The 24712-nt window shown below is 36.2% G+C and overlaps 1 protein-coding gene across 3 annotated transcripts in view; it reads right to left on the bottom strand.

Annotated features, from left to right (window-relative positions):
- Itprid2 (ITPR interacting domain containing 2) overlaps nucleotides 1-24493 on the bottom strand; it is an 86097-nt gene extending 61604 nt beyond the window's left edge. For 2 of the 3 annotated variants that reach the window (XM_021247114.2, XM_021247113.2), the window contains exon 1: nucleotides 24372-24493. The gene's annotated coding sequence lies outside the window, so the exon portion shown is untranslated. The remainder of the gene's footprint in view (nucleotides 1-24371) is intronic. The other variant, XM_087201160.1, reaches the window with a different exon arrangement.
- Nucleotides 24494-24712: the final 219 nt, after the last annotated feature.

The following is a 24712-nucleotide window of genomic DNA, read 5'->3' as shown; positions in this document are numbered from 1 at the left end:
CCAAAAACAAACAAACAAACAAAAAAAGAGTAAGATTCCCTTCAATTAAAAATATATTCTAAAAGCCCAAAGTTTTATTATTAAATTCTTTTTCCCTAAATCATTTCTAAATAATAAAAGAATAATTACTTTTTAAAAATAGAACATCTAGTTAAGCTCTATACAGAATATGAGAATGCTTTCTGAACATCTGGCAAGTACTGAGACACATCACATGCCACTTTTTTTTTAGAAATGACACATGGAAATAGCCATCAAATACCCCATTGTGTCTTAGAGAGTCCTTCCATAGTTCTGTCCAACAAATAAATAAGAGTTTGGCCAATGAGTAACTTTAAACTGTACAAAAGTGATCAAAGATAAAATAACACATTTGGAGCTGTCCACATGTTAATGATAATTAAGAGAAAGAGATCTAATATGGAAAAGCAAAAGGTCTAGAAGTATGTGTTAATTAGGACTAAATTTAAGGTATGGATAAGAGAGCAAGAGCCAAGGTAGAAGGCTGGGTAATGTCACAGACAGGAGGGAACATAATGAATAGAAAGTGGTCTGCTGTGGAACACACAGGAAGGAGACAGCAGGAGAAACTTGCTGAGTATGTCTGCATTCAAGGGCAACGCCAAATGAATAGGTGAGGAATGAATTTGGTGAACTGTGGGCATTTGTCCCACACATACAATTTATGGCATTGATTTGGTTCACAAACTCAGGTCCATGTAGACCAAACCTTGCCTTTATCCTGCACTCGGAATCTCTGTTTAACCTGCTTCAATCCTCAGTGCCATTGATCAGGCATCTTTGTGCCAGCCACAGTTCAGAAACTTTCCTTTATTTGCCAGGTATTGTTTGAGTGTGAAAAAATAAAATCAACTGACGCAAGTAGCCTTTCTGTGGCTGCATTGTTTGCTAAAGCTATGATTGGATACAGTCCAATAAAACGTTTAAGATAGGCCCAGACATAAATAAATATGCAATGTATTTTGTAAGAAACTTCTAGAATAGTCATGTGATCTCACAGTTTCAATTGACCTTAGAAATCAAAGCACAAATTCTTACTGACAAAAATTTCTAAGGCTAAAGGAGGTCAAAAGACCAGCTCAAGCTCACCAAAGTAGTTGTTGATAAAGCTGGAACCAGAAGCAGTGAAATGCTCATTCCCACCCTAGAGCTCATTTTATTTGCCTGCCACCTCCAAGGGAATTCTGAAAACTCCTGGATGCTAACAGTTTTAACTCTAGCATGTTCTATATATTTTTTTTCCATCTAGACCAACCTAATGACAGTATGAATGTACCTTAGTTATCTGAGACATTCTCAAATTAACATTTTCTACTATTCAAATTGAACATGGTAAGAAAAATTTTAATCAAATACTGAATATCAGTTGTTAAGCAAATTAGCTCAGTTGCAACTTCCCAGATTTTATCTGCCTATTGTTCAGTTTCTCAGGTCAGAAACTAGAAAACACTTGGATTACCTTTGCCATGAGGATTTTGAAATGGATTTTTATGATTCATAAGCTTCACCCTTAAGAACATCATTTTACAGGGAAGCTATGTAGGTAACATTAGCTGAAGCTCTTGTTAGATGAACTCCTTCTCTCTCTCTGTCCTTGATGGGTCAAACAATTCCCTAATTGTTAAAGATGTGTGACAGTTTTTAAAAGTGTTCTCTCTAAGCCATGACAGCCAATATGTCATCCCAGATGATGCTTTGGCCAATGGTAGGAACACTCCCTGATGTGAGTTTACTGGATTTGATCAGTATTTATAGTTAGAATGTCATTTTTTTTTCATAAGACTATTTCATAAATTTTAGCTGAAGAGCTAGGAGGATCACAAGTTCAAGGCCAGCCTGACTACCTATTGAGATCCTCAAAACAAAGCAAAATAGTGAGAAAAACACAAGAAATTTTAGTTTATGCTCACATTTAACAAAACCTTAACAAAAATCCCCAAAAATGATCCAGTGCGTGTGCGTGCACTCAGACACACACACACACACACACACACACACACCCTAGTCCTTTCACAACTGCAGATTCTTGTAAATAAAACAAAATAGTCATTAGGTAATAATTATCTTTCTGAAGATTCATCTATCAGGTATATTACATAGAGGATTGACTCATATAAGTACTATAACAAAAAGAGAAGAGATTTAAAATAAAAGCCATTTTTAAAATCTAGGCTTCTAAATGTTTCTAAAGTTTTCAGGAGTTCTTTCCTGAGTTGGCTGTGAGGTTGCCCAAGCCAAGACAGCACACACAGGAGTCTAACTAGCCAGGTAGGTTCTGGCAGAAACCACTCAGAGAGGCTCAGGAAAGCAGTGGGAGGCAGAGACGAGGCTGGGAGGGGCATGAAGTTGTTATTCTTCAGGCCAGAGTCCAGGGAAGTGAGGCAAGGCCATGTGCTAGCTGGCAAGGACTCCTTCATGGAGAGTCAAGGCCCAAAGTTCAGGAAGGCAGCGAGTTGGAAAGAAAGCTTCAGGAGGACAGATGACAGGGCCAAAGCCATTTGATTCCTGCCTGCCCTACTTTGTTTTGTGGCCCCTGCAGGCCCCTAAGCACAAACAAATTGCTGCCAGAAAGAGGTTAGAAGTGGGCAGGAAGTTCTGCCCTGTACTGAGGCAGAGGATCCAGGACGGCTAGGGCCCAGGGTTTTGCCCTTTTAGATCAGAGACGACCGACCTCTCAGGTTTCACACTGTGCTGAGAGCTTTGAAAGGAAGGTACTGACTATGCATACCATTGTATTCTTGCACTCCTATTAGAGCTAACAATATTTAAATTATGAGACATATATCTCATGAGGGAATGGAAATAATAAAATGATGGTAGTTGGCAGTTGCATCCATCATTTTACAAGCTGTGTTATTTCAGGCTAATTATATAACCTCATTGAACCTATACCAGAAGATTTAATGCAATGCAGTGTGCAGTGTACCAAACATTAATCAAACAGAAACACTAATCACTGGGCCAGAGGTTTGGTGCTTGACAGAAATTACTTCCATTGTTTACATATTCTTTTTCTAGCCAAGAAACCTACTATTAAGGACCCTATTCTTGGCCTTTCTAGGGTCTAGGGTTTAGAAAAAGGGTGGAAAATGTGATGTCCTTGATCCTGAGGAACTTTCATTCTTATTCTCATCTTCCATTTGTCTATTTACATATGATATATGCTACTTATCCAATTTCTTCTTCTCAGAGTAGTAAAATATTGGAGAACATGGTTAGGAAATAAGAAAACCCAAAAATAATCATAATGATCCTAGTCAAGGATGCAGAACACTTAAAATATCATTAAAATACTTTGTCTCAATACAAATTCTGGCCGATCAGATCACAATAGATTAAATTCACAATTTAAAGATAGCTAAAATTATTAAATATAATACTAAACCTGAAGAGTTGTGATATATGTATTTGTAATTTCTGTTCAAACATTTGATGATCTATTTTAATAAGAATTAGTTCACAACTAGGGGTTTAGCTCAGTGGTTCCAGCACCTGCCTCGCAAGCGCAAGGTCCAGAGTTTGATCCCTGGTAACAAAAAAATAAAATAAAAATTACTTCACTGTATTATATAAATCTTGGCAGGTTTTTCTATCACCTAAAACTCAGGTCTTTGGCTTCTCCACTCTAAAAATGTAGACACTATATAATAGATATTGAGAAATGGGTAGAAAATGCTCACATGGGAAGGGGAACTAGGGAGGGGGTAGGGAGAAAAGAAGGGGCAAGAAAAAGAAGTAAGAGAGGCCGGGGATTTAGCTCAGTGGTGCCACCGCCTGCCTCACAAGCGCAAGGTCCTGAGTTTGATCCCCAGTACCAAAAAGAAAGAAAGAAAGAAAGAAAGAAAGAAAAGAATAAAAGGGAAAATGGAAACAAACCTTTTTACATGGAGAGAAGAGGAAAGATTGAGGAGGGGAAAGGGAAAAAGGAAGCAGGATATATCATGTACAGGTGCAAATTCCCTGTGATGAGTGTTATCACTATGTATATCTAAAATGTACTAATGATTTGCTAAAAAATTTAAAAGTAAATAAAAATAAGACACTAGCAGAAACATTATCTCTGTAAAGAATTCATGTTCATACAGACACTAGCAGAAACATTATCTCTTTAAAAAATTCATATTCATACTTGAAAAGTAATTGTTTCCTATTCATATGCTCCATTTTCCTGATTATCTTCTTCCCATATCACTCTGTCATAAAAGTAAACATAATTGGAGCTTCAGTGCTTTTTGTTCAAAAGACTAAAGATTAAGCTGCACCTCTCTCCATGGGGTTGGACTCCTAGGTAAGATACCCAATATGTAATTGCATCATTAAGTGTTCTGTATCTTTTATAGGTTTTATAGTCAACAGGGCATGGCAGAATTCTTCATCCCAGGCAAGAGGGCCTCTAGTCTGGCCCTTGTGTTCCAAGAATCTTTCTGTCCTTCCTCTAGCTCCAACCCTTTGACTAGGACAAAGAATCCTGGAACCAAAGACTATGTCTACCCGGAGCTCGACCCTCAGTCTTGGCTTTCTCTTTTTACCTGGAATCCTAGAATGCTCTGCCCAGATAGCCATGAGCCTGTTTTAGCTTCTTTCCCAGATCTGTGTTTGGGCCTAGATGGCTTCTTCTGTAGGAATCACTCCTGTGCCTGAGGGATGCTCACACAGCAGGAGATCTGGCAGGAGGTCGTGAGAGAGTTTGGATACGTCAGCTGGAGTGGCTATCTGCATACTTATGAGCCCTCTCGTTTTGTAGAAAGTGGCTAGAAGTGGGAGAAAGAGAGACTGGGCTGTGTGCTTTGGAGAAAGCTCTCTCAGATTTCTATTTTTTAAATGTAGAGCTCCAAGGAATCAAAGAATTCTAAATTTGAAGCTTTCCTGAGGTCCATTTTTTAAGGCAGGAGAATAGAACACATTTCATTTAAAAATAAGTGCTATGATTTATGACTCCATATATTGTATGTGAGCCTCTACTTGTACTGTTTTCCTAGTTCTTTACTGTTAGGGAAGGCCTAATATTTAAATACAGAGCTGATTTTCCCTAGCACTGCTCCCATATCATTTTCCAGAAAGATGGTGAAAGATCCTTAAATTTCATAAGGTGTGCCTCAGACTATCATTTTATACTGAATTCATATTATTTTGAATTGCTTTTCCCAAGAAGTCTCAGCAAAATATTAGACAACCTGGTTAAATAAACTTCTTTCCCATCTAGCTCACCTATGTTACTTGGCAAAGCTTTAATCTGGTAACATCCTATAAAGACTCTCATTTCAGCCACATTTAAATGTATTTTTTAAGTTGAATTGTATTTCTGATCAAAGGGCAGGTAAAACAGAAGGGAAAATATGCATATAGAAATGCCACATTTTATAAGTTTTTCTTCTTGGTCATCCTTTATTTTATTTTTTTAAACCAAAGCTTTGCTAAATTAAAAAAACAAAATTAAAATCTCAGATAGAAACAAAGTTGAACCCCTTGGGAAACTGTTGTAGTATTTATCTCTTCATACTCTCAAGCCATAATAATAATACTTTAGTGAGTATTTACTGAGAACCCTCTCTAAGCAGTCAAGGGACAAATGTACAATTCAATGTGGAAAATAAGACATAAGAAAGAGCGAGGGTAGAAAAGATTATGTTACCTTTCTCAGTGCATAAGAATTGAATATATTTGCTGAAAAGACAAGAAGGTACTCCATAGTGGCATTTTCATCTTTTATTCTTAGTTTTACTCTATGACTCATTCACATACTAACTTGCCTGCAGTCCCACTTAGAAAGGTTTGATCTCAGTGATGCTTGCCTTATCTGCTAAAGCACAGAAAACAATGCTCAATGCACCTAGGAATATCTGCTAATTGTAAGGATTTGGGGGCATTCTGGAATTTCTGAGGCTAAATATGGAAGGTCTTATATCCCCTTGTTTTCATATATCCAGGCCACAGAAGATGTGCCAGCTATCTAATGCAATCTGAGACAGAGATCATAAACATGAGGAAGCTCAAACACAGGGGTGTTGCTTTTCAGTCTATGGCTTCTAAAATTTAATGACTGCTTAAGAAAAATAATAGGTGTGAAATGCACTGCATCGTTTCTAGTAAATAGATCTTCTCTTTGGACGTTACTATGCAGTAAGAATGTTTCACATAGGCAACGATGGCTGATTTTTGACATTAACTACAGTGAGTCATCAAATCAGCAGAACTATATGTGGCATAAATGATGAACTGACCACACTGTACACACCCAATGTGTCATAACTGATGACACTCAAGGCAGATAGTTCATAAACCATCCAGATTCCTCAACATACATCTCTTTGGAATTAAGTCACCCCAGTGACAATGTTCATTACATTCTGTACAGGCATATATAAACCTAGTTATCATAAATTACTGAGGCCTGACTAACTATCCTGAATTGCTCAAACCATTGTTAAGTCCCTAGGGACAGTTCTAACCACAAATGCAGTGACAATTGGGAGATACTATAATAGGCCTCAGTCAGAGCTTGTCAAAGTGGATTGAAGTCCTAAAATCAGAAACAGTTCTGCAGAGAAGCAAAATGTCATGCAGGAAAATAGTTTGCTTTGTTGTTTTTGTAAACTTAGTGAGTTTTGAAACATTATCTAATCGAAATCTTCTTAGGTATGTAGGGTGCGTAATCCATATGGCCAAATGGTAAAATGGTAGTGAATACAGAAATTATTCCATTTACATCAGAAATAAAGAGAGAGGGGGAAAATCAAGCTGAGTCATGCATACTCAATCTTAGGTCCCTGCACAGTGTGGAAAACATTCTTCTTAGTATAGCTTTGTAAATACCTCCCTGCAGTCCTCAAGATTCTGCTTTAATGTTACCATAACTAAAGAGACCATCTCTGATTATTCTATATAAACTAGCAACCTCTTTCCGCATCACTTTCTACTCTCTTGCGCTGTTTTTGTTTTCTTCATAACACATGTCAACACCCGGCTTATTATATATCTGGTTGCATTTTGGCCCCTTCTCTCTGTACAGCATGTTCCTTAAAGATAGGGACTGTACTTTCTTCATTACTCTGTGCTTGGCACTGTATCCCTGGCACACAGTAGGTCTTCCATAAATATTTGTGGAGAGATTGAATGGATCAATTGCTAAGCTCTTTGTGGATCAAGATAAATTATTTTTGGAAGTTATCACCCATTTTTACCTTGAATATAGTAAATGATTCCCTTTGGAAATGAGACAGAAATTCAGAGTGATACCCACAAAACATTCAGAAGAAAAAAGACATGTACAGTGTATTTAAATTTATACAAGCAAATACTGATACTGAAGCATCACAGAATTAAATTTGCTTACTCAGTGACAGATTGCTAATCTAACTACTAACTTAACAGTTTTCTTGTGTATGGTTTAAAACTGCATGTTATTTCAATAAATGGTGCTGGCACAACTGGATATCGACATGCAGAACAATTAAATTATACACCCTACCTTATAACGTATACAAAAATTGGTTAAAAATAGGGTCACAGACCTAAAGTAAAATTATAAGATTCTTAGAAGAAAGAGTGAGCAAATCTTCATAACTTGAATTAGGCAATAGTTTCTTGGATATGTCTTTAAAAGAATCAGCGACAAAGAATAGATAAATTGAACTTCTTAAAAAAATGTAAAATAATAGTTTTAAAAAATACAAGCCAGAGGGTAAAGACAGCTCACAAGATGAAGGAAAATACTTGTAAATCATGTATTCTGTTAAGGGTTCATGTCCAGAATATCTGAAGAATTTATGACTGAATTTCAAATAATCTAACCCAATTAAAAATGAGTAAAAGACATTTTTCTGAATTTATTTTCCAAAGAGAATATAAGAATAGCCAATAAGGGCTGGGGATGTGACTTGGGAGAAGATTGCTTACCCATACACAGGTCTGGGGTTCAACCCCTAGACCTAAAAATATAATCAACATCCTTAGTTACTGGGGAAGTGCAAATCAAATCAAAACTACAATAAGATATCCCTGCATACCCACTAGCATGGCTATGACAAATGTTGGCCAGGATGCAGAGAATTTAGAATCCTCATACCTTGCTAATGGGAATGGAAACTGGTGTGGCCACTTTGAAACAATTTGAAAGTTCTCAAAATGTTACACAATTACCACATGATCCAGCCATTCCATAACCAGTTATATTCTCTTGAGAACGGAAAAATATATGCCAACGCAAAAGCTTGTGCATATATGCCCATAGCACCATTATACATCACATCGAGAGGGGAGAGACAATTGATGAATGGATGAAGAATCACAATATAGCTATGTGACAGAGTCCTATTTGGCAATAAAGGGAATGAAGTCTTGAGACTTGCTACAACATGGATGAACATTAAAAAGACTGAGGCGAAAGTCACAAAAGTTCATATATTATATGATTCTCTTTGTATGAAAACTCCAGGATAGGGAACTCAACAGAGGCAGAAAATAAACTATTAACCAATGCAGGGTTGGGGGTAGTGGAAGCAGGAATGGGAGATGACTGCTTGATGAATACAAGAATGTTGGGGAAAAGATGAAAATGTTTGAAAATGAATGGCAAAGGCTTCCATAACTGTGAATATACAAAGTACTCCTGAGGTATAGCCTTGGAATAGGTGAGGTTTATGGCAGGTAAATTACATTTAAAGGAAGTTACTTTTTAAAAATTGGGGTAGTTCGAATGTGAGTTGTGACTGGATACCAACATATCCCTGTTGTGCCACATAACAGGGTCCCATGGAAGAGCGCGAATTCTGCTGAGAGGGTGAGATTACTCAGAAGCAGTAGAATTCTCCCCTCTCTGGTCAGCTCCAGTCACAAGCAATACAAAAGCCCTTGTGTTCACATTTTCCTCTGGTAGCTTCAGGGTCTGAAAATCCTTCTACAGGTGGCCCCAGTGGAATAAGTCATGAGGAACTTTAGTGAAATGGCAACCCTGTATGTGGAAATGCAAAGTATATTAACTTATTAACACTCATAAGAATAAGCTTATGAACTCAGCCAGGCATTTTAGTAAGGGCCTGAAGAAATGAAATGTTAATTAAAATGTAAGGGAAGTGGAAAAGATTTAGTATTTGGCATACTGCCCACAGTAGAATTTTCAGAAGTAAAATCTGTGAAACAGACACAGATGTGGGATAGCACAGAAGTCTTTTTCCCTACCATGGTGATTGCCTGCTCCGCCTCTCCTCTCCTGCCATGAAAATCAACTATCCCCATCTAGCCTAGGTCTCCACAATTTTACTCTTTTGTTCATTAAGCTTTAGTAGGCAAGTGGTAAATCTAGGATTATAAATCCTAATCCTTGGCAGTGAAAAGGCTTGGAAATGTATTTCAGAAGGGAAGTGCCACCACCAGTTACTTTACAAATATTCCAGCTGTTGTGTAGAAAACAGATTTGGTAGGGAGACAATGACCTAGGGACCACCAGGCTGCCAAACTAGTGTAAAGATTTCTTCAAAATGAAAACCTGTCAGTTACAATAGATGCAGCAAAAAGGCTCCCTAAACTTCCCTTATCCGACTAACTCAGAGAGTCAGCCGGCACCCATCGCCTTTCTGAGAAGTCTCCAGTCAAGATGACACCTGGCCTTGGGCACTGGTATTCCAAAAATTGTGTAAAGAAGCCTCAGTAGAACCTTTTATTATTTGAATCCCAGACTCCTTGTTTATTAAGGCGATATATAATAAACCTCTACCTCTAGGTGTACAGGAAGTCACCTCTTATGAGGTGTCTTCCCCTGCATGTGAAAATAAACTTTTGTCCCATTAATCCATCTACGGTCAGTTAATTTGGAGTTTCCCAACACTTCCCAGCTGCTGGGGAAAAAGTTGGCAAAAGAAAGGTTTTTCACCCCACAATAGGTTAGAAGGCTTTTGCAGTGCTCTTACTGAAAAGAAAATGGTGCTTTGTAAGAATCAGAGTAGCCCAGGGTAGAGAGAAGTGTTTCAGGCAAAATCGAAAAGGCTTGGGGTTTGGATCTATCAGGAAGGGATGGGGAGAAATGGGAAAGAATCTCAGCTCTCTTTCAAGAGCCCTTCAAAAACTAATGCTCTGCTGCTTAAGCAGCCTTCAAAATGTAGACTGTGTTCCAAAACCTTGCCTGGGGGTGTGGCGAGGCCAGATAATTTAAAGCCAGAGAACAGTATTCCTCATAGAATAAACTGCCTTCTTTAGCAAACGCATCTTGGTGAGCCATCTTTGATTCTGCTTTTGGGGGCTGGCTAAACTGACTAAAAACCGAACAAAATATGTTGTTTGCAAAAATAGAAAAAGAATGTTTTGCTTCAACTAGAGAAACATGACACAACTTGTCCAAGCCCTCGGAAAGCAATGAGGGACAGCAGAAGGTAAGGAAGGTGGCCCAGCCGGGCATCAGAAGCTGCATCCTGAGCAAAAGTGCCGGACCACGGTAGGCAAGGCCGAGGGGCAGAGCGGCTGCTACTCAGCCGAATGCCGTGCTGTGGCCCTATCTCAGGGTACACTCGGTATCTTCAACCCAACCGCTTGGTACGAATGTGTTTTATGGAAATGAAAAACACATGTGCCTCATATTTCAGTCCATTCAGAATGGGTAGGAGGGGGATAACTACAAAAGGAAAGCATGTGAAAGAGGATTCAGCAGTAGTGTGAACTTAGAGCAAAGGGTAAAGCTAGGACAACCTTTGAGACTCAGATCTCTCTGAGGAGCAAAGTGGTAGGTAGAGGCGATGACAGGAGAAACAAGAAAATGATGTGTTTCCTGCTCTGTGGGGAATCTAGGATATGCGGAAAGTGCACTGTCACTGGGCAGGGTCCCAGGAGGCCCCCAAAGCAGAGATGGGGAACCTCTACTTACCCCATCCACGGGAGTTGTAGGTTTGCCAACCTTCATCAGAGAGTCAGAATTTTCAAGTCACTTCAGTAGAGGCTCACAGAGGTTTATTAGGCAGACTTCAAGATGTACACACCAAAGAGAATAGAGTACAGGCCCTCAAGGGGAGAAGGAGGCTCCTTGTGGTTCTGAGGGTGTCTTCAAGATGGGCAGTCTAGGACGTGTCTTTCCATGTTCTCAGGTTTCCCATCTGGCTATGTTAGAGAGTAAACCATTTCCACATGTTCAAAGCTGACGGGTGAGGGAGAGCTATGTACAGGTGAAGAGCATAGCCCAGGCTTTAGACCCTGAGGAATTTGTTTTTAAAGTCCATTTCTTGGAACGGTAGAAGGACTGAGAACTTTTGAGCCCTGAAGCTGTAGTTGTTCTTAAAAGTACAATTTTACAATTATGATTTGCCGTGTCTCCTTTTAATGTATCTTTTTTTCCTTCTATCCTACATCGGGACCACTTAGATTCAGGGGAACTCTTTAAGTAAGCTGGGTGACAAGGACCACCCAGGCAGCTGATATGTGAGCAGACAGCTACATGAGAAGCTTTCCAATGATCTTTTTATTTATAATTCTTCCTTTTAATTTTTTTAAACTTTCTTATTAGTTCATATTTGTCATACATATTGAGCACATTCATCATAGGGAATTTATACCTATACATAATATATCTTAATTCTTCTTTTTCCCATTCCAATGAAGTTTTAGAAATTTAATTTCTGCCCCCTTCTAGGTATCTTCCCCAAAAGGTTAAAATCATCATATTACAGGTATACATGCATACCCATATTTATAGCAGCATAATTTATAATAGCTAGATCTTGGGCACTTGTCCATGAACACATGAATGGATAAAGAAAATGATACTTATACACAATGAAGTACTATACTCTCATAAAGAAAGATAAACTTGAAGCATTCATAGGTAAATGGATGCAATTTGAGAATTTAATGTCAAGTGAAATAAGTCAGACACACAAGTTCAACTATCACATGGTTTCTCTCTCTCTCTCTCTCTTTTTTGGTACTGGGGATCAAACTTGGCACCTTGCACTTGTGAGGCAGGCAGCAGAACCACTGAGCTAAATCCCCAGCCCACATGGTTTCTCTTATATGAGAAACACAAATAAAGAAAAAAGTAGAAGAGAGATAAACAGGAAATAGGAAAAAGTTCAAATACTTCCCCAAATTACAAAGTCTATTGTTTCAAAATATTTCAATATATATGCTAATTCGTTTCATTTATACTATTAGTTTATCTTAGCTTGTTGAAAAGAAAGATTAGTGTTATCTGTTTCTTTTTTATAACAATCTTTTTGGATTATGCCATACTCTGAATAACTACTTTGAAGAAAGTGATACACAGTGTCATAACTATTGTTATTCTCTTATTATTTGATTAGAAATTTTTTAAATTTTTTCATAAAATAAAATTATTTTTAAAAAAGAAATTTAACTTCTGAATTTTCTATCTCTTCATTTCTGTGCAAAAATGAAAATCCTTTTCTATTTGTTTTGCTTTTTTAAAAATTCTTTTATTGGTACATTGTAGGTATACAACACAATTACATTTCTCATTGGGAATTGTACCTTTACGTAATGCATCTTGGTTCTTATTTTTTCCCCATTCCTAGCCATCCCTTCATGCCCTCCACCCTTCCCTATTTACAAAGACTTTATTTCCAATTTTTCTGTTTGTCATCATTTTTCCTTTCCCTTCTTTCCTTTCCCCTGCCTCTCCCACTATCCCTACCCCTTTGCACCTTTTCTTCCTATTTTACATTATCGATTATTCATTCTAATCATTGGTACATTTTAGGTATACAATATAATGACATTCATCATTGGAAATTTGCACCTTTACATAGTCTCTCTTGGTTCTTATTTTTCACCCTTCCCCTGCCCTCCCTTCAACCCCTCCATTCCTCCCTATTTACAAAGATTTTGTTCCTATTTTTCCATTTCTCATATTAATCCCATTCCCTTCTATTCTTTCCCCTAGCCCTCCCACTTCCTTCCTCTTTGCCCCTTTTCTTCCTATTTCACATTATCTATTATACCTTTTAGTCCTTATTTACACTTTCAGTTTCTCACACCAGAGAAACTATTCAGTATTTATTCATGTGTGTCCTATTTATTTCACTTAAGAGTATCGCCTCAATGTGCATCCACTTAGCAATAAATGTCTCTAATTTCTCATTTTTTATGGCTGAGTAGTACTCCATTTTATAAAAAAAACCACATTTTCTTTATCCAGTCTCCAGTTGATGGGCATTTGGGCTGTTTCCAAGTTTTAGCTATTACAAACTGTGATGCTATGAACATGGGTGCACATATATCACTGTGGTATGATTCTTCTAATTCTTTGGGGAAGATCCTCAGCAGTGGAATAGCGGGGTCAAATGGGACTTCCAGTCCTAGTTCTTTGAGGTATCTCCATACTGATTTCCACAGTGGTTGCACCAGGCTACACTCGCACTAGCAGTGGAGCAGGGTTCCTCTTTCCCCACAGCCCCGCCAGCATTTGTTATTGGTTGATTTCATGATAGCAGCCATTCTTTCTGGAGTGAAGTAGAATCTCAGCATTGTTTTCACTTGCATCTCTCGAATGACCAGTGATGTTGAACATTTTTTCATGTATTTATTTGCTATTTCTACTTCTTTGAGAAATGTCTGTTCATTTCAGATGCCCATTTTTGGATTGGGTCTTTGAAGTTGGGAGGTCTGATGTTTTTGTGAATGTAGGTTGTCAAAGACAAACATTTGATGGTTCAGAGTATCAAGACTGCTCCCATATCATGTATGAGATGTACCAGTTAGGTGGGAAAGCTGACTGTTAGGATATATAATAATGTTGTCCAGAGTAGAAAATAATATTAAACAATTTTTTACTCTTAGGAATTTCTTAGGGGTTTATCAAACTGTAAGTTTTTCTCAGGATTTCTGAATGAATGAAATTGTCTAAATTTCAGTATAAAACTAGTGTGTTCCTACTGAGGATAGGTACTTAGTCTGTGAAATATATTAAAATGTCTTAAATTTTTTTAAAGTTTATTTTCTTATTGTTTGATTTATTCTCCAGGGAAGCCTCTTGGAAGAGGGCAATCTAGATAATAAATGATGCACTTGGAAATTTTTCTGATGGGTTATTCTTTTATATAATTATGTCCTTCATTCTGACTTTCACAAACACCTATGGCTTTCAACTTTAAAACCCTTTATTTTCCAGTTTGTGTCCACGGTACATTCTATTAAATATTATTTGAAAGTTAAGAGTGCACTGCATATTTAATGGATCTTAACAGAGGGAGAAAACAATCTAATTTTTCAATTGAGTTCTTGTGAAAAACACAGAGAAATCCAGTAACTTGGTAAGTACAGTAATGTCTGTATGGGCTTGAAAAAGTATGGTGGACCCTTGGCTTAGGAACTTGATTGGCTCCCAAGGGCTGGTTGTAATTCAAGTTGGTCTTAAGTGAATACAGCTGAGATCTGGATGTTTACCTGGGTATACGCTATAGATAACAAGAGGCAGATGAATCTTCCATTAACCTAATTAACATAAGTTGTTCGTATGTCAAGCCAGTAAAAACTTGAGCGCCACTGGTATATTATACCAACAAAAGATACAAAACTATTTATATAATAATATAAAATAATATATAATATACAATAGAAAAGATGTGCTTCTAGATCTTTCTCCTTAGACCAAGCCTACCATGGCACTTCGCTGTATACATTTCTTAAGTAAAACTCATTATCTCTAACTTTGTGATGGAAAGACATTTTTGCAATAGCTCCACAAAATGGGAAGTGGACAAATCACTTCTGCTTCTAGACATAAAAATTCAGGAAATGAAACATAACTAGCTCCTTTTCCTATTCCAGTGTGTTTATAACATGGTCTGGCCATAATTAGATATTTTACAAACATCAGACCTCTCCAACAATTTTCTTGCTGCTACAGTCTTGACATTCTTTTTGAGGAAATCAACAATAGTAGGAGGGGGTTTATCAGTAAAATTTTCTCTTCTCTCTGACCCGCCAAGCTATCAATAAAAAATCAGACTTGAACAGAAAATATTTGAGGAGGGGGAATGAGAAAAGAATTAAGATGTGTTACATACATGTACCAACTCCCCATGAGGAATATAATCATTATATCCTGCAAACAAGTACCAATAGAAATAAAAGTTAAAAAAAGATTCCATTAGTGTGCCTGGAATGGTATTACTAAATGTAAACCTTTAGCAATATTTTATTGTGTGAGTATTCTGAACATTTTTGGAGGCTTTTTAACAAAGGAGTACTAGAGAGAAATATAGGGCATTTACAGGAGTAAATGCATTTGTCACAAAAATTTGATGAAAAGAAGAAAAGTTACATTTCATTAATTAGAAGGGAGAGGTCAATACTAATGTTAACTATTAACATCTGATAACTGCAATTTCCTCAAAAGCTAACATGTAATGTTATTCAGTTTTCTATCCTAAAAAATAGACAGATTTCAACCCTTGAAGCTACTAAAATATGGGTGAAAGTTCACAACTCAGATTATCTTTCTCCTTCAGCTTCAAAAATATAAACTTTGCACAAAACTACCCAAATCATTAACATAACTAATAAAATTTGGGGTCATGGACTTCAGCTGTTTGACACAGCTGTGGGAGGGGGAGAAATGAGAAAAAATTCCTGACGTGTCTCCCTCCCACTATCCTTTCTTCATAGTAAAGGTCACTACATTATTTCAATCTTGCTTTATGATAAATTGGATTATGGACTCTTGAAGCTAAGAGGCTCTGGTGGTCATCTAGACTCATTCTCTTATTTTATGCAGAAGGGAAAACTGAGATCCAGAGAGTTTCAATGACTTGCCCAAGATCACAGGGCTAAACACAATGAGACAGGAGCTAGAGAATTAGAACAAGAGATTTTTTTATATGAAATAGTTGTTGTTGTTAGTTCAAATATATTAGTCTAGGAAGAGATTAATTCAGGTAAGCCAGTTAAAAATACTTTGTACCTGTTATTTCTCAATATAATGAGGATAGAGGAAAAAAAATTGGAGCACAGAAATTAAAAGAGAAAGACCATGCAGAACAAGTGAAACACAGCATATGTGCTTTAGTTTTTAAGCTTCTGGGCCCAAATCACACAATCTTGGTAACCAAAAAGAATCTTATTCCTGGAATGCTTAGAGACCTGAATTAATCATAAGCTTCTTAGGAAAGAATTCATCCTTTGTTTGCAATGATTCCTGATTGGAAAAGCAACCAAGACTCTTTTATTGTTATAGACCTAGTAACGCTGCAATTTCAGGTGTAACAAATCCTTTGGGAAGCCTGAACTAAATTGATTCTGAATGGTTTTGTCATGGGTTACTTGCTTTTATGAAGTCTTCCCGGTCTTTCTTTCTTTTTCTATGTCCCTTGGTGCCAGTACAAGAAATTTCATGCACTTGTTTAAGGGAATTAGAGTAGCCAGAATGATAGAATTTCTAATTGTAGATTTACTTAAGTTGGGGAATAACCAGAGAAAGTTTATTTCAAAGTATTACCAAAATCACTGCTTTCTGGTTGCCTATGTACTAGATCCCTCCCACCCCAAAGCAAATCTGTTACTGCCTTTAGTCCTAGAATAAAAATTTCTCTTTAATCTACTTTCACAGGTAGGAGAAATACCAAAAACTCCCTTTGGTACTTAATTAAAGTTTTACATTTTGCTAAAAGGTAAGAGTAAAAAATACTCTACTTTTCTACTGAATTCTTTAGGAACAAATTTAGCTTGATATTCTATTAAAACATAACATTCAAAATAATATCGGGCATCTTCTTGACATTCCAGAGACATACTTGAAATATGCAATGCCAAAAGAAGCTAAAAATGGTGGAGGAAATTACAGAAGTGTTTGACTGTCATCCAAAAGATTCTAACAGTTCACACAGAGGAAAGTTTCACTCTATTTCACAAACATCTTAAGGCTCTGTACCAAAGAATGCTCAAGATTTCAACTGGTGGCAAAGTACATGGCAGGTAGCACAATATTTTGTCTTGGTAGCTCAACTTGTATGATACGTATCTGACCGCTTTTTAGTTGAACATAAGCAGATAATTACGAAAAAATCAAGAGTAATTTATACATAACAGAATCTATTCCATTTGAAAACAGCAAGCTTCTTCAATTTTTAATGACAAATATAAACTCTTCAATGCTTAAATATATTTGATTCTCAGCTTTCCCCTCTTTCCCTCCCTTTCCCCTGTTGAAAACCTGTGAACAACCCTTCAAACTTATGAATCCACATGACATTTGATGACACGTTCCCTTCTCCCTTTCAGCTATGACTCATTCATTGCTCTTGATTAATTCCCCAAGGACCAGAAGCTCTATTTTAAAGCAAAGAAACAAAAGGAGCATCTTCAGTTTAAACTGGTTTGCCCAGACAACTCTCATAGTTACTCTTCTCCAACTTAAGCATGCTTTATAACGTGGAGCGTGCTAAGTGTCCTCTCTTCACTTTCCCTGGGGAAAACAGGGCAGAAAACCTGAAGAGAGAACTTGATTTTAAGTCTTAGACTTGAAGTTTATCAGTAGTTCTACTTGATCATTCGTTATCTCTAGGAAGCTATTGAATTTTAGCTTTGGGAGGATTTTATTTTATTTTCAAGATTTTGGATCCTCTTCCCTCCAGACCTACCTAGCTTTGCACACAAGAGTAATAGATCTGAGCTATTTCTCAAAAGCCTTTCTAACTTAAAACCTGGTTTCTTCTGTGTCATAACCACTACTCCACCCCTAGACTCTTAAAAAGGGCCGCAGAGCTCATCCATACAGGCATCTTGAAATCATCCAGAAAACCCTGAGGTCTTTCAAACAATATTCAAGTGCAAAAGAAGAAAGAGATATGGCACTCTTAAGTAAAACTCCACTTAGCCTTACTTGAAACTAGGAAAATATAAATAGGGAGCTGAGACTCCTTTAGTTTTCCAAATCCTAGAAACATCTTGTCCCAAGAGAAAATGTTTCTTGGTATAGAAAATGAGAAGAGCTGAAGTTAAACAATGATCCTTTTTCCATTTCTAAAAAAAAAGGCGAGCAGAGGCAACTGCTCTGTAGGACAAATTGTTTCGGCAGATGTTCATTGTCCCTGGGAGAAAACAGTCCCTACTTTGCAACTCAGCATCTGCAAATTTAGGAGTTTAAATATTTTTCACTTGAAATGCACCATGTGGTATGAGATGTAAGTACTAAAATCATTTATACGAGCAACTGGTTATATTTCACATTAAGTCCGCAGAATGCTGATGACTGCTCTTTGAATTGCTTATCGTGATATGGTAATGGAACAGTGGGGAGCTTTTCAACTTCTGCAGTTTGTTTGTTAAAAAATTATTTTAAATGGCATCCCAGAAGAATATCATCAGTTATTAATAATTATAGTAGCGCTTATAGACTTCTTTTAATACGCTGGGCCCTCAACAATTCTTCTTGATGTAAGTGCTATTCTATTATCAAGCCCATTTTGAAATGTGGAAACTAAGGCTCAGAAGAATTAAACAGTTTACTTCAATCATAGACAAAAAGTAGTGGCATTGGCATTTGAATACAAGCAGTCTGACTCAGATAGGAATCAGCAAAACTTTTCTTTAAAGGGTCTGACAGTATTTAGCTTTTATAATACACATGTATAAAATATAAATGTATATATTTATAAATATAGTAAGTCACTGTCTCGATTACCTAACTCTGTCTTTACATCCTAAAAACAGACAATATATACGTGAAGAAGTATGGCTGTGTTCCAATAAAACTTTATAGATAGGGAAATTTTAATTTTATATAATTTCCATGAGTTACAAAGTATTCTTTTGATTTTTTCCCCAACTATTTCTGCAAATATAATCCTCATCCCATGGGCCATTCCAAAACAGGTAGCAGGCTGGATTTGCCCCAGAGACCCTTACTCTAAGCTCTTCCTGAGTATACCATCTCTGCAGAGGTGTCTTTTTGTACTGCTTCCTAACAGCTAACATAACTACCTCTGCATTGTAGCCTTATCCAGTTATGCAGTTGTTGTCATATACAATTGTCTTGGAAGGAGGACTTGCTAAATATATATGTGTATATAAATATACATATATGTATTTGAGTCATAGAAATATGGTTATATATTATATATATATAATTGAGTCAGAGAAAATTGGCAGTATTTGTCTGTTTTGACCTATGAAAACGACCATCTCATATGTTTCGGTATAATATTTATAAATCTTTGTTGCTTTTGGAGGTAACTTTTATTTTATTTAAGCTATTAAAGCTTAGGCTACTGATTAGGGGACATTGTATATCCTCCTCAAGCATCAGATGTGTGATCCACTAGATGATCTTTAAGATTCTTTCAACACTGTTTCTACCAAGTTGGATTATGACAGTCTAGGGCTGAAGTTATAAATAAAAGGAACATCATGTTATTATATAATTTCTCTGTGACAAGTAGTAAACTGTGTTATCACATTTAGTTTCTACAAGGACACTAGAAGAACAATGGTTTTTCCCAGCTCACAGGTGAGCAAACTGCAGTTCCTGGAGAGTAAGTAACTTGTTCACATTTAGAGTGCTGGGAGTGGGTGAAGCCTGTGCTTGAAAAATGCAGAAGGGCTCCTTTTTGTTCCCCCTGCACAATGAGGGAAGTGTCATGGTGCTCTGTCAGTACCGCTAAGTCTTTTAAGACAGTTTTTAAAAAAATCTTCACTAGAAAACCATTTATAAGCCATAATATTAGAATTTCTGTTATTCTCAATAAACTCCAGAAAATGCACTCATGCAATCCTAATTTTCTGTAGTCATATTGTATTGTTCCATTGGATTTTTTTATACCAATAAACTTCAAAATAAAGTGTTACCTCTGTATTTCTAAACAAAAGAGAAAAGAAAGTGAAAATCAGCTTCAGTAAATGTAATCTTATGAAGTTAACTAAGTAGCTTTATGAAGCGTGAGATTTTTACAGAATCAAATCTTATTTTTTTCAGATTTTAACACATTAGTAGATCATTTAGCAGGGAATATATTCCTGCATATACTAAGAAAACAAACATGAGGGAAAGGAGGAAACTACAAAATAAAAATCAAAGGAAATATTGAGACTAGGAGATTAAAATTGTAACAGTTTGCTTCATTTATGCTTCTACCTCTAAGAAGGAAACCAATAATCTCATGCATGACTATTGATGAATGAACTATAAAATAAGAAAGGAATTCTAAAGAGTTCACCAGAGGCATATCCACAAAAGGAAAGAGTTACTCTGAGTCACAGCTGCCCTGCAATGACACATTACTGCTCTTCTTCTTTTTTTATTTTTTCTATTTTTCTAGTCATTTTTTGTTTCGTTTTTTTTCTCTTCCCCAACCCCTTTTTGGCATAGCAAATGGTGTATGTTTCTGACATGACTGGTCTGTTTCCTCTCACAATTTTCCATTTTTACTTTTATGACTTTTTTTTCCTCAAAAGACATAGTGATGATTCTTACTAACACTGTTTCAGCTAGTCAAATATTTTATTCCCTTCACTCAAAATTTACTTCATATTCTGTTCTCTGCATACTGAATAAGCTGTGACTAAGAGCAGAGTGACATATGTAAAACATAAATTTCAGACATTTCTGTAAGGGTTCTTGACAGTCCCAAGAAACAGAGGATTCATACGTAAGAAAAGAAAAGATATGAACTCTCAGAATGACAGGACTTTTAATTTATTAGCTCTCATTATTGCTGATGTTTAATTTTTAACATTTAATAGACCAAGATTAAAAATGGTCAAAAGAAACAGAGATTTTTGGATCTTCTTATCACCATAAAAATAGGATTTTAAATTTATTTGCTACTGAATTTCCAACATAAAACACTTTCTGGAACATGATAAGTGCTCAATAAATGTCTGGAGCATGAATGAATGATTATTAAAAAATGGCTTTAGACACAGAAATCAAGGAGCACAGTGATTAAACAGATGATTATTGTCTTGCCTTAATGAATTCTTCATTATCCACCAGTAGAAGCAATGAGGAAAATGATCTACAAGTCATTCAGACAAAGCACTATTTAGTAATATGGACATGCCATAAGCTTAGAGATAATGTGACCATTGTCATTTTGGTACTAGTACTAATCAAGGAAGGGAAAACTGGATAATCCAGTCAGATCATGATTCTTAAATAAGCAAGTTCCAGAAAGTTCAATTAAAAAATATGTGTGATCCAATAGCTGAATATTAGAAAGAAAAGGAATGAATGAAGTCACGTAAATTTTGAGATGTTCTCAAAACAAAATTCTGATCTATAATCATACATTTAGCCATGATAAGATATTTAAGACCTGTAAAGCAGGATTTCATATTATTGACATTTGGCATAGACACTTTGTCACAGGGGAGGTCCTGTGGATTTAGGATGCTTCCCTTGGCCCCAGTCCACTAAATTCCAGGATTACCCTGCCCCTCTGTTGTGACAACTAAAAATTATATTCAGACACTGCCAACCTGCTCAAAGGAAAAGGTGTGGTGGTAAGGGAGCAAGAACACACTTTCAGGCTTTACAAATGCTCATAGAAAACATGGGAAAAGGGGCATAAAAGAGTGGTTCAAAGATCATACCATTGCAGTTAAAGAAAGAGTTAAAATCTCAAGTTAACAAAAAATTTAAGGGAAAAGAAAGAAATGACCCTCATCAGTTATCAGAGAGAGACAAAGTTGGTATTATGTATAAAAAACCCAGAAAAATGAAAATTACTGAAATGAGTTGTGTCATCCTGTATAGTTAAGCAAATAATTTAATATTATAAAAAGAACATTTTTAGAGAGGTGGAGTATAAGAAAGCACTTTATTACTTTATATACTATTCTGAATTTCTAAAGTTACATAAACTTCATATCAATAGATAATTGGGAAATTAGCAGCTAAAAGCCAAAAAATGTTTCTAGAAAACTTTGAAATGATATTGAAGAGATGTATGAAAAGGCAAATATCTCAATTTTCCAAAGATAGGAAAAAATAGGTGCCATTAAAAAGATTGATAAGCTACTTAGGAAGGATTGCTGAAGTAATTCTAGAATAATGAAAGAAACAGCAAGTGCCTGCAATAGGAGAATTAACATTAAAAACCATCTGAGTTCAGTATAAATGAGATGTGTCAAATTAACCTCCTACTGGACTCCATTTTTGAAAGGTAGATTAGAATAACACTATATGGTGTCTTTTTCTATGAAGGGTTTGTCAAAGCCTCTCAGACCGTGTTCTTGGAGACAAACTTAATGTCTGGGCTAGTTGCTAATATGGTTTATTTCCCCAACAGCACCAGTGAACTGTTCACCCCACTTTCACATACCCACTCTTTCTCAATGCTTTCAGGAATCTCTAAGGATCCTTAAAATTAAACTCCAAAGCCATCAGATACAATAATCACTAAGTGCCTCTTAAGATATATAGTATTTCTGTCATTGTGATCTACAAACTATCAATGGAATCCTGTCTCTTTTTAATTAATGTTGAACACAAGTTTTATAGACTTCTTTCCATCCCAACCTAGATGGACTTCAGTCTTGGACAAAATTCTTAATCCATGGAGAAGCAACTTAATATGAAAATACCACTCAGAAAAGAAATCAATATTATTTTGTTGCACTATTAAATATTTCCTGTATAGCTACTTTCAAAATATCACACTCACTCTCCTATGCAGAAGTGAAGGAAGAAATTGTGTGTGCTATTTGGAAACCTGCCTCGAAAATATTGTACAAATCTGATTTTTGCTCTTCTCCACCCATTCCAAATATCATGTCACCTTGCTCTAACAATTGCAAAGAAATGACTAAGCCAAAATTTACCAGCATAGATATTTTAATCGCTACAGTACCATGAATATCAAAAGTATATTTTTAGGGCAAAGAGTACTTTTTAGCAAGATAAAGAAAGAAATGCAAACTAGAATGGAAGTGTTTAATTACATTTCACCTGGAAAAATGCACAAACACAGTAAAATTAAAGATGGTAATAAGTCACACCGAGCCTGCTTAATCATGAACAATGCATTCACTTAAAAGAGCTGCTTCAATTTTGCTATTAGCTAAATAAAAAAAATAAAGTGTGATGAATTTGTGAGAGCTGATGATACTATTGTTTTGGTTAACTGAGAAATGATGAGAATTAAATAACGGAGATTCTAGTTTCATGAGTTAATAACCTCATAAATGGATTGCATGTTTATATGCAACCATCATTTCATCAACACTATTCCATGTAATAGTTTCCTTACCAAAGCCTTGGTTCATTTGTGGAAAACCCAAATCATATTTCAGGTAAAGGCATGCTGAAATAATTTCTTTCTAGCATCGAGGAGGGTTCACATTACACAAGTCATATTTATACCTAGGTGGCTTCAAACCCTGAACAAATGGAAACTTACCTAATGAGACAACAAATATTTGACCCTATTTGTACTCATTTTGGTGTTCTTTATTTTAAAGAAAATATGTTTCTGAAGAAACCCAGAACCATGCAAGAGAATAGGTGAAAGAGGACTTTGAAAGAAAGGATTTACAGCAACAGCATTCAACTAGGTTCATCTGCAGAGTTGGCAACACCTGATTTCAAAGGGAAGCCCAATAGCCTGGTGATGTTAAGTGTAAATTCTTCATAGTTCCCTTAAGCCTTTGAGACCATGAACTCCTGAACACTAGGAAGATGATTTGACCCAACAAACAACTTGAAACATCCTTCTCAGGCCTTCCCCTTATTAATAAGCAGAGTGCATCTGTGAGTTTGAGAGCTAATAACTAAGCCAAGAATTGCCATTGCCCCTCTTCAGAATGATGACTTTTGTAAAAATATATATATTATACCTATTAATAAGTGTCATTAAGTATGTTGGCTGTGGTTTTGTCTTAATTATCTAGATAGAATTGTCAAAAATAGGCAACAGAAAGAAGAAGATAATGAAAAGCTATACAGGAGTTATTTGTTTTGAGAGACTGGACTGGGTTATATTTATGTATAAGATCAACAAATCTTTTTGAAGTTGACAAAATATAAATCCCATTTCACAATTGGAATCAGTCAAACAAGACCTGAAGTCTTTCCTCTAGATGGAAATATTGCTATTTGCTTCCATAGCAATAATATCAAGATTTCCATGCTAAACACATTCACAACCTCTTGGTGTACACTTATTTATGAGTCTGAAACCAAGAATAAACAAACTTCAGAGCCACTTTCACAATGTCACCTCTACCTCTTTATCTCTTTTTCCCCGCCTCGGACTTTTCAACTGGAAGAAAATCAGTTCAGCATGATTTTACATGCAACTGTCTCAAGTCAAATTATTATATGAAATCTACTTTTTCACTAAACATAAAAGCATTTACATGAGTTAGGAGAAGCTAAGCGCAAAGAAGGTAGCACTGTCAAGTCCAAATCTTACCTGGAAAATCAAAATGGAACAACATCTTTGTAAGCCTGCTTGACTTGTGCTGCTCTCCTCAAGGGACGGCTAAATCACAGCAGCCTATATTCTTAAACCCTAAAAAAAAAAAATCAGGAAGCTTGATCAGTGCACATAATGGCCTGCATAATGTAAGAAAGCACCGTTTCTTGGCAACACGAAAACAATCCTTTTCAATTAACTCGCAGCAATTGGCCCACATTTGTTGTTAAACACAGAGTAAGGAAAATGTCTTAAGAACTGAAAAGAATCTCTCATAATAGCTCACTGAGAAAGTTGGATCAGTTTGTTCATTTTGGAAAACATTTTTAATTAATAGA

This window comes from Heterocephalus glaber, unplaced genomic scaffold (genome assembly GCF_053883595.1).
Source record: "Heterocephalus glaber isolate CG9 unplaced genomic scaffold, H.glaber_assembly_v1.0 deba00000347, whole genome shotgun sequence".
In the NCBI taxonomy this organism is placed as follows: Eukaryota; Metazoa; Chordata; class Mammalia; order Rodentia; family Bathyergidae; genus Heterocephalus; species Heterocephalus glaber.
This window is presented reverse-complemented; position numbering and strand designations above follow the sequence as displayed.